The sequence below is a fragment of the Sturnus vulgaris genome, chromosome 1 (assembly GCF_052056855.1).
Source record: "Sturnus vulgaris isolate bStuVul1 chromosome 1, bStuVul1.hap1, whole genome shotgun sequence".
NCBI lineage: Eukaryota > Metazoa > Chordata > Aves > Passeriformes > Sturnidae > Sturnus > Sturnus vulgaris.
Genome location: NC_142243.1, coordinates 57,753,452 through 57,765,237, shown reverse-complemented (window position 1 = coordinate 57,765,237; position 11,786 = coordinate 57,753,452).

Here is an 11,786-nt window from a genome sequence, read left to right as displayed (position 1 = left end):
TTGTCAGCGTTATGGGTTTTTTTATTCTTGGTGTCTGAGTTGAGTTTGCATTGCTTAAATGACCTCTCTGTTCTTTTTTCTCTCCCTTGAAAAATAAATACTTCCCTGTCTTCCAGTTGGTCAAGGCTTAGAAACCCACTGCCTCGAGTGTTTGCAGCCTCTTTTGAATTTAACCTTGTTTGTCAGGGTTCTTGTCAAGTGCCTCAGGATGCAAAGGAATCACAGACACATCATCTAGGAAAAGATTTTGTGTTCAAGCCGAGACTGAATTGACTTACTGGCTATATAGGGTATTAGGGAATAAACATTCACAACATCTGTCTTCAGGCCAGGACTTCAATTAAGCTCAAGAGAAGCAAAACTTAAGATTTACGTTTTAATAGAATTGTCAGGTATGTTCTGTTTGCCAATTTTTTTTATTTCTTTTTCATATGTTCAGTATTTAAGTTGATATTTTGATGTTTTCTGATGCCTAATATTTTCTAAGAAATTGAATGGCAGTATCACATTCAAACTAACAAAATATAATAAAAGTCATCTGATCACAGCACAATTTGTAATTCAGTCTTCTTTAGTTCTGACTATTTTCTAACTTCAAGATGAGGTTAAAGATGCTAAAGGTAATCTTTCTAACCTGAAGATTGTCTGAGTTTGGATCCACATCTTGCAAAATTGCAAATGTATCACTTCAATATCCTCTATAATAGTGTTGGATCAAACTCCATGCAATTTCACAGGCATCCTTTGTCACATGGAAGGAAAATGCCCTTTTTGATGACATTACTACCAAGATAACATGTGCTGGACAGACAACATAGGCTGACATGGATATTGCAAGGTGCCAATACACCCATGTAGTAATTCTCATTTTTTCTAAATTTCATGTGCTCGTGTCCCCACACTGCCATTTGCTGTAGTATTTGAAGTTTTCAGCCATAGTAACTTTCTTATAATGAATACTACCAAATCCTTGCTTTAAAAAAGGTGAAGGTCAGTATTTGAATTAGAACACAAATGAGTCATTGGAGTGTCTAGAGCCAAGGACATCTGGGGCCTATTAGTATTTTCTTTGGTGCTTGGCAGAATGGAGGATGTGAAATCCTGGGATACTAAGTCTCTCACATACAAGAAACAAGGTTGAGGGGAGCTATAGATCTGCAGGTTAGGGGAGGATTTGGAAATGTTATTTCCAACATGCCTTCCATCCTTCTCTTTACCTCTGACAACAACATTCATTTTCCAAACCACTGAGTTTATTTTTGCTGAAAATTTCAACAAAAATAAGCAATTTTGTCAGGCACTGAGAAAAAGAATACAGCCAGAAAAGAGAAAACCTGTAGTGGACTAAAGACTATGGGGAATTCTTGCTTCATTTGATCTAAAGCAGCCTCTGTGATTTCTGTTCCAATTACTGTTCCTTTTTGACAAATCAAGGATAACTGATATAGAATTAAACCACTTGGGAAGAAGAATAAATCACAGTCATCAGGCTGCAGAGTGCTTCATTAAGTAAAATAATCTATCAGCTTTACATGGCAAAAAACATAGAAAAAAATTGCCTTTCAACCAAAGCAGTCCTGAGTCAAGAAGGTAACATCAGTGTATAGTGTTCAGTGACTGACAGGATGGAGTTACATGCTTTGGTTATGAGATCTTCCTCCTCAACAGGATGCCTGCTTCTTGTGGCTGTGTCAGAACAGCCTCCCAGAGTACGTGTGGCTCTAGGCAAGGCTTCATCATTATGCAAAAGAGCATAGGACTGAGGTTAGAGACCCAGAAGGGATGAGAAACTGAAGAGTCAAGGAGGTGGTCTGAGGATGTGAAGGAAAGGTGGGAAGAGGGTAAAGGATCCCATAAAGTAAAAAAGATGATGGCCTAAACAACAGGTAGAATAAAGATGTGAATGATTAAAAAGAGAAAAAGGAAACCAACAGCACAACCTTCTACTATTACTTTGATCAGGAAAAGCTCCTTGATCTTGGCCAAGAGCTCTTTGGTCTTTTAACACAAGTAGGTGGTGAGAGTGGAGTGAGAGAAAATGAAAAGCCTGGGTGATGTTCTCAGAGAGGCACATCTTGCTTAAGAACTGTGATAGTGGAGGTAGAAGGTGGTTTTTAGTGTTATATTAAACTGTATGAGATGTGATGGGGAAGGGGAGGTGTCAAGTGGAAAAAGAGGACCAGACATGTTGCTGGTATGAGTGGTACAGATTTAGCATCCCCATCCTATTGAGGTGGGATGAGGAGCAAGGGTGCGCTTTTCTCACCAGGAATGTTTCCTTGCACCATTTCAGTTATTTCTGAACCAAATGATGCTGCAGGATGGGAAAAAGGTGTGGATTGATGCTTCCACTCCCTTTCTAGATGTGGGCAAAATGAGTATGTTTTCTTGATTATTTATTGGTCTTGATGCTCAAAGAAAGTTATTGTGGCAGCTGAAGAGGCTGAAATCTTTCATATTAAATACAATCAGACATTTTAAGCTTCTGTGGTACTGAAGTCTCTTAGGGCTAGTTCTGAGGATTAACAAGCAGGCCTCTCTTCATGAGGATTAGATTCAACATGTTGGTGGTATCACAATTTTATTTCAATCATTAAACTGAATCCATCTATCTATGTCACATACTTGAAACAGAAGATGACTTCTTTGCCAGAAGATGACTTAACTTTCATCAAATAGAAATTCTAAGTAGCAGTGTACTGCCACTTTTGAAATTCATCAGTCCCCTATCAATTCCATTGGTTTTCCAAATCTATGAATATGTCTCTTTTCTTCCATCTCTGCTTTTAAATATAAACAGATGGAGAGCTTAGGAAAAACAAAAAGGAAATGCTGTATGTTTTCTAGCTATTGGTAAATACCCAGATAAAGTGTCCTCGATAGATTAAAGACGTAAGCTCTTAGGAAGCTTATCTAGCCTCATCGCCTACTATTTGACCTTTATTTCTTTTCAGAATTAGCACTGATTTTTTCCTGAAATAATTTGCTTCCAGAGTGGTCTGTCTTTACAATGTGTGGCTCTGCCCAGTGTGTATTTTGGTGTGGGCTGCTGATGAATAAATAGGTGGCAGCTCAGAGGACAGCAAGTGCTCAACCACCACTTCAAATACTGGAAGAAGGGGCAAAACAGGGAACAAACCATAACATAGATAATGTGAGATACTGAAAGCTGATGAGGCAGCAGGAAACACACAGATCTTGTGCTAGTATACGTCTGATAGTAAAATGCTTCATCACTTAAAGGAAAGAGTGAAGATGGGGCTCTGAACTTTGCTGTACTTTGGTCCTTGTTGCACAGGGAAAAATCAACATAAACTTTGGTATTCTACCAAAGCGTCTGAAAAAGTAACTCTGCAATTTTGAAACAGTGGGTCAAAACTTCCATGAACTCATTTAGGGCCTGAAAATTTTAAACAGAGTTCATTTGGATCATGAACTCAAATATGCCAAAACAGCCAACCAGTATATATCAGTGCTGCTAACTTCCAGACTAAGCCTGTAAGTTGGGCAAGACAGATCCACTGTGGAACACAACTGTCCTGGTAATCCAGAAGCTTCTATAGTCCCACAGAGCTCCGTGTAAAGAAGAAATGGTGTGGGTTTTATAGGAGGAAAGGAGATGCCCTTCTGCCATGCAGTGTGAACTCAAGTCCTCTTTGAACTTTCTGGTGCTGAAAGTTTCCCTGGAAGATGAGAAAACCAATTGTATGATGGAAACAAATGTTAGCTATATGCCTCAAAGAAGTAAAAGATGTGAAGGTTGCCTGGTGTGGAGCTGAGATAAAAGCTTCAATGAAAACATTTCAGAAAATCAATATAACGAACACTGACATCCTGTATGGAGGCCTGCTTAAAAGCTTTCACCTGTATCAAAAGATGTACTCTTCTTCCCATAGGAAAGTTTAAGAGAAAATTCCCATTAGTACTAGCCCATTGGTGCTTCAGTGTTTGTGTTTGCAACCATTTGTGTACCACAAAACCAAGAATGTCTTACCCCATTTGGACAACTTTGCTTTGCTTCCAACCCTGTCAGCAAATTATGCTCGAGGAAAGGTTTCTAATATATCCAGTTACTCATTAGCAACTTTACAGATCTAGTTTCTCACTTGCTTAATTTCCTTTAACTGACATACTGCTGAAACTGGTGAAAGTTGCAGCTGGACCAGTAAGTAGCAAATCTTGCTGGTCTTGTTTAATTTTCAGTGATCATTATCATTATTTTTTCACTCTGTCATGGTGGTCACTGCAGAAACCCAAAAACTGAAGAACTGGAGTATTCAGAGAATATGAGAATGGGATGTAAGCAAAGCCTTTAAAAATTTTCATTTGAAATTAACTATTAATATAGCCTTCAGCAAAGTTGTGTGACTCTAAAGCAGTAACAACAGTATCAGCAAAGTATATGAGAAAGTCATAGGTTTCTAGAGATTAATTCAGTGCAGGAAGAAACACCTTCTATGAAGATATTACTCAGGGTTGAATGAGAAATTAACTTTCATGACCACTTTTCTAAAACAGCTAAGAAGGTTTATGAGACAAGAGTAAAATTAAGTTTCTGTAAATTAATCAGAACTATGTTTGAAAACAATGGGAGTCAGTTGGTAATCCAACTGCTAGGAGACTGTCTAAATGTCTAAGTGTATGTGTGCATTGAAGAATTGGGCTGTAAGTGATCTGGTTATTCAAAATCTCATTGTAAAAGAGAGACAGCTACTTAGAAGTCTATTTCTCTGAGCCTTCATCGATGGATAAACATTATGCCATACAGTATTTTTGATGTCATCTAAGAGGAAATATATACAGAACTGTGTAGTTTAAAATACAGATTAAAAATACAGTTTAAAATACAGTTTTACCTATTGGATAAAAATCATGAGCTAGTGAGTTGAACTCAGTTTTTATATCATTCAAAACTGATTGATGCTTTTATTGGTGGCATGGCAGCAAACCCTGCTGTGGTGAGGCTTCTTGGGGCACTCTCTGGCTTGGGCCTCCAAGGGAGCCCCAAGGTGCCTCCCCAGGATGTAAGGATGCCCAGAAAAAAACTAAGTCAGAGTAGTAACCTCAGCATGGCTGAAGGACCTACCAATGTGTGTCAACAAGATAAATGGTCCCAGTTTACACTCATCATGGCTTTGCTCATGCTAAGGTTACATTCCTGTATTACCCCAGGAACGACTTCACCGAGCTTCTATGGGACTACTTTACAGAGCTAATCTTGTATGCAAGTCTGCAAAGACCCACCTAGAGAAGTTCACTCCAGCAGAGAGGATGATGTGCTATTAGTCATGCTTTAAAGACTTCACAGGGATATAAATGATGCATAACTTTTTACACAGGTTGTATACACACATATGCATTTCAATAGCTTACTTGGTGGTATTTGAAGTATTTATAGAAGTGTTTTGCATTCAATGGTGAGCCAGAAAAAAAAAATTTAAAAAATCTGTGGTTCAGTTGATATCTCAAAGGGATAGTTAGAAGCTTTACCACCATTTCCCCTAAGGCCCTTCCCATGATAGCTGCAATACTGAGACATAGAAAGTTAATTAGTGAATGTTTGTAAAGGACTTTGAAGATGAAAAGTTTGCTTTCTTTCTTTCTTTTTCCTTTTTTTTTTTTTTGGTTTTGGTTTTGGTTTTTTTTGAGCTAAACATGCTGATGATTATAAAGGTGGGATTTCTGTTGGCCTCTTTGTTTTGTATGCTGCACAGAAGTGGTTTGCTATGAATTCAGTTTGCTGCCTGATTTTTAGTAATTTATCTGCTTTACCTGCTGCTGCCTTTTGCCATGCTGCCCTGGAACAGCACTGCTGAGAGTGCTGGCTGATGAAGGAGGAGGCTGGGCTCAAGTGCTACCCTGCACATCACCAGCAACCCCCCGTGAAAGAAACTCATTCTCTCTAACTCCATCAGAGTTACTCCTTGACTTCAATGAGCAACTGAAACATAACCTTGCAACCCGGGAAATGAATGGGGCTTATTGAACAAGATCTGTCGGATTGGCTCTTCTCATCTACAAAGGCAACCCCCACTGGCATTCTGCTTAATAGAATACGTCTTAACCATGCAAGATTGAAAAAATGACAGCAGCTCTGTCTCTGGCAAATTTGACAAAACCTTCTTTCCAGGAAATCCAGTACAAAATACCAATATTTAAAAAGTCAAGTACTAAACAGTCTGCACTAGTGCATCTTACTCATTTAAACACAAGAGCTCAGCAGCAACCATAGGCTTTGAGTCATTCTCTGAGCTTCCTGCTATTTCAATAAAAAAACCTTCCCCTTCTCTTCATTGAGCTCATTACGTTGTTCTTTATCTACTACCTATGCTTCCTCAGGAACTGAAACCTAGAACAAGAGAAAGAGCAGTCTCTTTCATCACACAACTTAGTATACTTTCATATGCAGTAAAATTAGACAACATTATTCTGCCAGCAATCTTGATGGGCCAAGTTTATTAAGTTTTCATTCATCAGACCACTGCAGTATTGGAAAATTTTATACCTATACAAGTAGGTTTATGAAACAGCTTGTATTGCTGAAAATATGGTTTGGGACATTTACATATTTGAATGTGTTTATAGCCTAGACATGAGGATACCTTGAGAAGATGCAAACAGCAACCATTGGACTTCATCTTAGCCACTGCTAGTTACTTGACTGCATGTTGCTTTCTTTGTCTGCATTGGTTGCACATAGGGTGAAGAGCACCTTCCCTATAAGAAAAAGCATCCAGACTACTGTGACAAAAACCCACCACTAGAGCAAACTAGTGGTGTTACTGAGTTTGTACTGGATCAGAGCAATGTGCATACTGAGAATTTTCTAAAATGGAAAAAAAAAGTAAAATTTCATTTTACAAAATGAAAAAACATTTCCTCAGCAAAGAGCTAAGAACTCTCTTTAGCCCAATCTGTATTAAAATATTTATTGTAGAGCAATATGATGTTGGAGGGAAGGCATCCATACTATATAAATAGTTCTCTCCCTTTTTCTTGAAATTGTTTTATAAATTATCACTATTAGTTTATTGAGCACTAATTTCCCAGCACATATGGATAAGCAGTCTCTCCATATGTATGTTTTCAATATAAAGAGTGTCCCCATTAGCTATTTCAAGGCAAAAATCATGGTCAATCATAGCAGACAAGCCATAAATGTGTAAACTGATATAAAGCCTGCTGGCTCAGTGGCTGTAGACCAGCAGGGTTCCAATCAGACCCCTTTGTTATACTCAACACAGAGCTGAAGCAGCCCTAGCACCAGGAACTAACTCTTCTGCTTGATAAACAGGAATGACCTGCCAAAAATGTTTCAAGACTAGCTGGAGCAGGGTTTCCTTCAAATTTCCATCAGTATTATTAAAATTCTGTCTGGGTGTCATCAGACCAAAGGTTCATATAGCAAAATATTTTTCCCAGTGGCTAAAAGGTAGGTGCTCAATGAAAGCATGTAGAAGAGGAGGCATCCATGGTCTTGGGATAATTCAGTTTATGATGAGCCTATTTATAAATTTCCTGATAAACTCTAGGTTATTTCTTGTTATTTCTGAGTGTATGAAAGCATAGGTTTGAGTCATGATCATTAACTGGATTTGAAATAGACTTTAACAGAATAGCATTCCTTCATCCAAGAAAGTTTTATGAACAAACATTTTGAATGATAACTTCAATACATAGTAACACAGCATTGAGGACAAAATATAATCTCTGAGCCCATTAAAGACTCCTTGAGGTAATACCTTCTCTATGTAAGCAGGTGGTAGGCTTGCAAAATAGGAAATTGCACCCTGCAAGAGGATATATACATGCCTGTGGCTTGTTCTACCTGCTGTGTAGATGTTTTTGCATGGAAATGTGAGACCAGAAGACTATACATCCAGCATTTCTCTTCAGAAGGCACACTTGGAATATTTTTTTCCCCACAAAAAATCTAAGGGCCTGATTTCAAAGGGACTTCACTGTGCTAAGTACCTACAAAACCTTGCTAAGAAACATGCAGTACACAAAACTGCCTGCAGCCTGTACATGGTTCAGCTACAGAGCAATACTTGTTTAATTGCACTGACCCCTTGATAAAGAAACTGTAAAAAAGGCTGCCATCACCTCAGCTAAAGTCAAAAGCATGGGCTCAAAAATTGACTTCTGTAGGTACTTCCTCCAAACTGTCTCCTGCTACAGCCCATGCTTCTTCTCACTTCCAGGCAGGACCTACAGTCACTTCTCTTTCTGCAGCACTGCCCCATATGCCCCTTTCTACATCGTCCTCCACTAAGTAATACAAGTCCAAATGACAATCCAAGATGCAAATCCATCCAATCCTGTCCAATCTCCAGAGGGCTCAAGCCTTTGTTGCAAAACAAAATAACCACATGTATAAAGGGCTCTAGTTAATGATTTAGGAAATAAAATGCTCTTTGTGTGCATGTGCCTTTGGCCACTCAACCATGACCAAATTTTGGTGCAGATTTATTTTAAAGAAAATACCAGTTTTCCCAAGTCAGTTGACCGGTCTCTGACACACCTTTTCTTAGCTCAACCCTCCATCACGTTCTCTTCCCATCCTTAAAAAATATGAACTTCTTCTGTCTTGACAACCCTTTACAATTCTGCCAATACCTATTTGCTCCCTCCTCTTAGGCCATACCATCTAGGCCAGGTTATGTTTCTTTCTCTCGTTCCTTTTAAAGTAAAAAAAAAGATATTTTTTTATTACCTGTGTGTAACAAGCTTTCCTACCTCCCAGGGTCCTTGTAAGACTAAATATGAGTCACATGCTGTGAGACAAACAGGGTCACCTCCCTCCAAAGTCTCTTCAGGATTTCTTTGGATAAATGTCCACCTACACCCTCTTGTCTCATTCCTTTGGCTTCCCCCATGTAAACCAGCCTGGTGGAAATCCTCTGATGGAGCTGGCCCAGCTACCAGTATTTAAATGGGCTCATCTCTAGCTAAATAATTATTTTAAGCTTTCCAGTGAGCACTGTTCCTCTGGGAGAAGTGACCTGTTGATCTGCACCAGTTTCTACTGAAGGGAAGCATTAGAAAGCCAATGCAATTAGCATGCTGACAAGGCTGTTTACAAAGATGAATTTGGAGTCAGTGTTACCTTTAATAACTATTGCCTAATCACATTTGGTTTAATTACATTTAGATCACTGATTCTCCCAGGAATTGGCTGCTGCCTGCCTGCCTTTTTGTGTTGATTTCAAGTGCCCATTGGAGGCAGCCAGACCACCAAGTAACCATGAAGGTGTCCCTTGCTGCTGCCTCCCCTGTGGTGGGGGAAGGCATTGTAGATATACAAAGTCTTCCTGATCAGGCTTTGATAGGAGACAGGGGAGAAAGCTGCCTTTTGGGAGGAGGGCAACTGTGTGTGTGCTCTTGTATTGTTACATATTGCTTACAGACACATGCCTCAGGGGCATGTCCATTGCTCTCTGCTCCTAAAGTTCCCAGGTTTTGGCATACATTTTGCTATTTCCCACCATTCATACAACTCATGTCTGATGGAAGCTAAGTTTATTAGCTCAGTGCTCAACACCCAAGAATAATTGAAAGTCTCGCTTGTTTACAATTCTGTTCCAGCATCATTACTCACAGTGGTAAAACATAAAGTGGCCAGATTTTTTAGGCAGATTCCCACTGGATTCTAAATCAATAAAACAAGTACTAGAAACAATCTTGCATTAGCAAGCCCCAGGGGCCAATACACTAATTTTTAAAAGTATATGGAGGCAGTGTTTTCATTAGGCAAAACCATGGCATTTCTAAAACTGCCATTCACCGAAAATAACCTCTTTCTGTTTCTGCATTGTGTTAAACTCATGCTAGAACATTCCCATAAGATACAAAAAAGCTGGATGAAGACTTCTGCCTACCAGCAGTATAATGATCACAAACCAAACATGAACCTAGATCTCTTTGTTCTGACACAGCCTATTTGCATTACTTTAAGATTCTTCACAGCCTCATCTGCACAGTATTGCTTTTCTTGCAAGACATGAGGAAACCCAGTAACTGAGAATTGGGGAAATAGAATTATTTACAGTAACATGCACAAGAGCTTTTGAGGGCAGGAGGATGTCACACTTGTTATGATGCTGTCACTTGTACACTTGTCACCAAGGGGTATGGCCATGCCCTCTGCATGTACATTGCCATGTCAGAAGTTAGCTCTGTGGTGCATGCAATTATCTTGCAAGTCTGCTAAAACTAAGCTGCCAAAGAGAAGGATTAATTTTCCATTGGATCAGTGCAGTGAGCCCTTCTAGCAGCATCCCATACGTAGGTTGGATTAAATGTACCATGAACCTGTACTCCAAATGGACTGGAAAATAAATCACCTACACAAGCTCATTTTTTCAGCTTGGTTTGCTGGGAGACCTATTTTAAAGCTGTGTGTGCTCTGGACGGAGTTTCTTTCTTCCAAGAGAGGGCACCATTAGCTTTCCTTCTGCTGCTCTTTGAAGCAGGGGTAATAGGAATAGTTCCATACAGGCTTTGCAAGTTTGGGTTCCTTTTGGAAATCTCAAATAGCTGCAGATCTGTTCTATGAGTGTCCCATAGGATGTCTGGCCACAGGAGCAAGGGCTGTGCCTGAAGGATCCCACCACTCCACCACTGTGCTGTGTCAGAACTGCATTCCCATGACATTTATGCCTAGTCAGGCATAGTTTGACCTAGCATAGCCTGGTCCCCATGGGCAGCAGTAGAGGTTACATTGCTATATTTCTTACCCACAACCAGCAAATTCACACCTCAGCTTTTGATGATTTAACAGGCTCCAAGAGCTAGATGGGAATCTATACAACCATCTGTGACCCTTACTAGCTGTACTTTGGCTTGCTAAATCAGTGCCAGGACAAACACTGCTAAATAAAAGCTGTCTGTGGGACAAGGATATCCATCTCTTGTATCATCTTTGCTCCTACATGAGAGGGACAGTGTCTAGCGAAGTCTATTGCAATCCATAAGTCTGTGTGTTTTCAAAAAAGAAAAGGAAGAAAGGCGCAAACATACAATACAGGATAAAGATGAATCCACTTATTGCACTATTTCTGGGCTAGTTCAGTCTCAGGGCTGTAACTCACTGAAGAAAGCAGTCTCTGAGGTTAACACATTAAATAACATTCCTTCTGCTCTCTTTAGAAAGAAAACAGGTTTTTAAGTAAAAGCATTTCTGCAACAAGAGCTCTGGTGTTGAGCTTCACACAGATGGTGCTTATTAGAGAGATTTCAATTCCCAACAAACAATTTAAAGCATCACCTGATCTGCAATTCCAGCTCCTCTCTCAAATAAACAGCAATAATTCACATTGTGGGATTGGGGTCTTACTTCCTCCATTTATACTTACAGATGGGCTCTGAGCAGGCCACCTCACGATATGGGGAGCAAAATCAGCCACCCCGCTGAGTACCCTGAGCAGGATATGTCCCTTTGTGCCTGCCATGTCACTGCAGCCCTCCTGGGCATCTGCCATGGGTCTGGATGCTGACAAAGGACTGAGCCCATCTCGGACAGCTAACATAATGCCACTTTAAGGAAGCTGAGTCACCTCCACTGCTGTTCCTGCCTCCTGCCTTTGGCAATTTCAAGGCCTCTCTTTCTTGTCAGACCCATGCCTGGTACAAACACCCCTTATCAAATTCTGCTGCAGAAACATTGCCCCAGTCAGCAGCTTTAGGACAAGAATGAACAAGGCCATTTGTGATGAGTTTCTGCTGAAATGTGACTGTCTCAAAGAGTGATGGTAAAGCCCTTCCATGTTCAGTGCTGTAGGAGG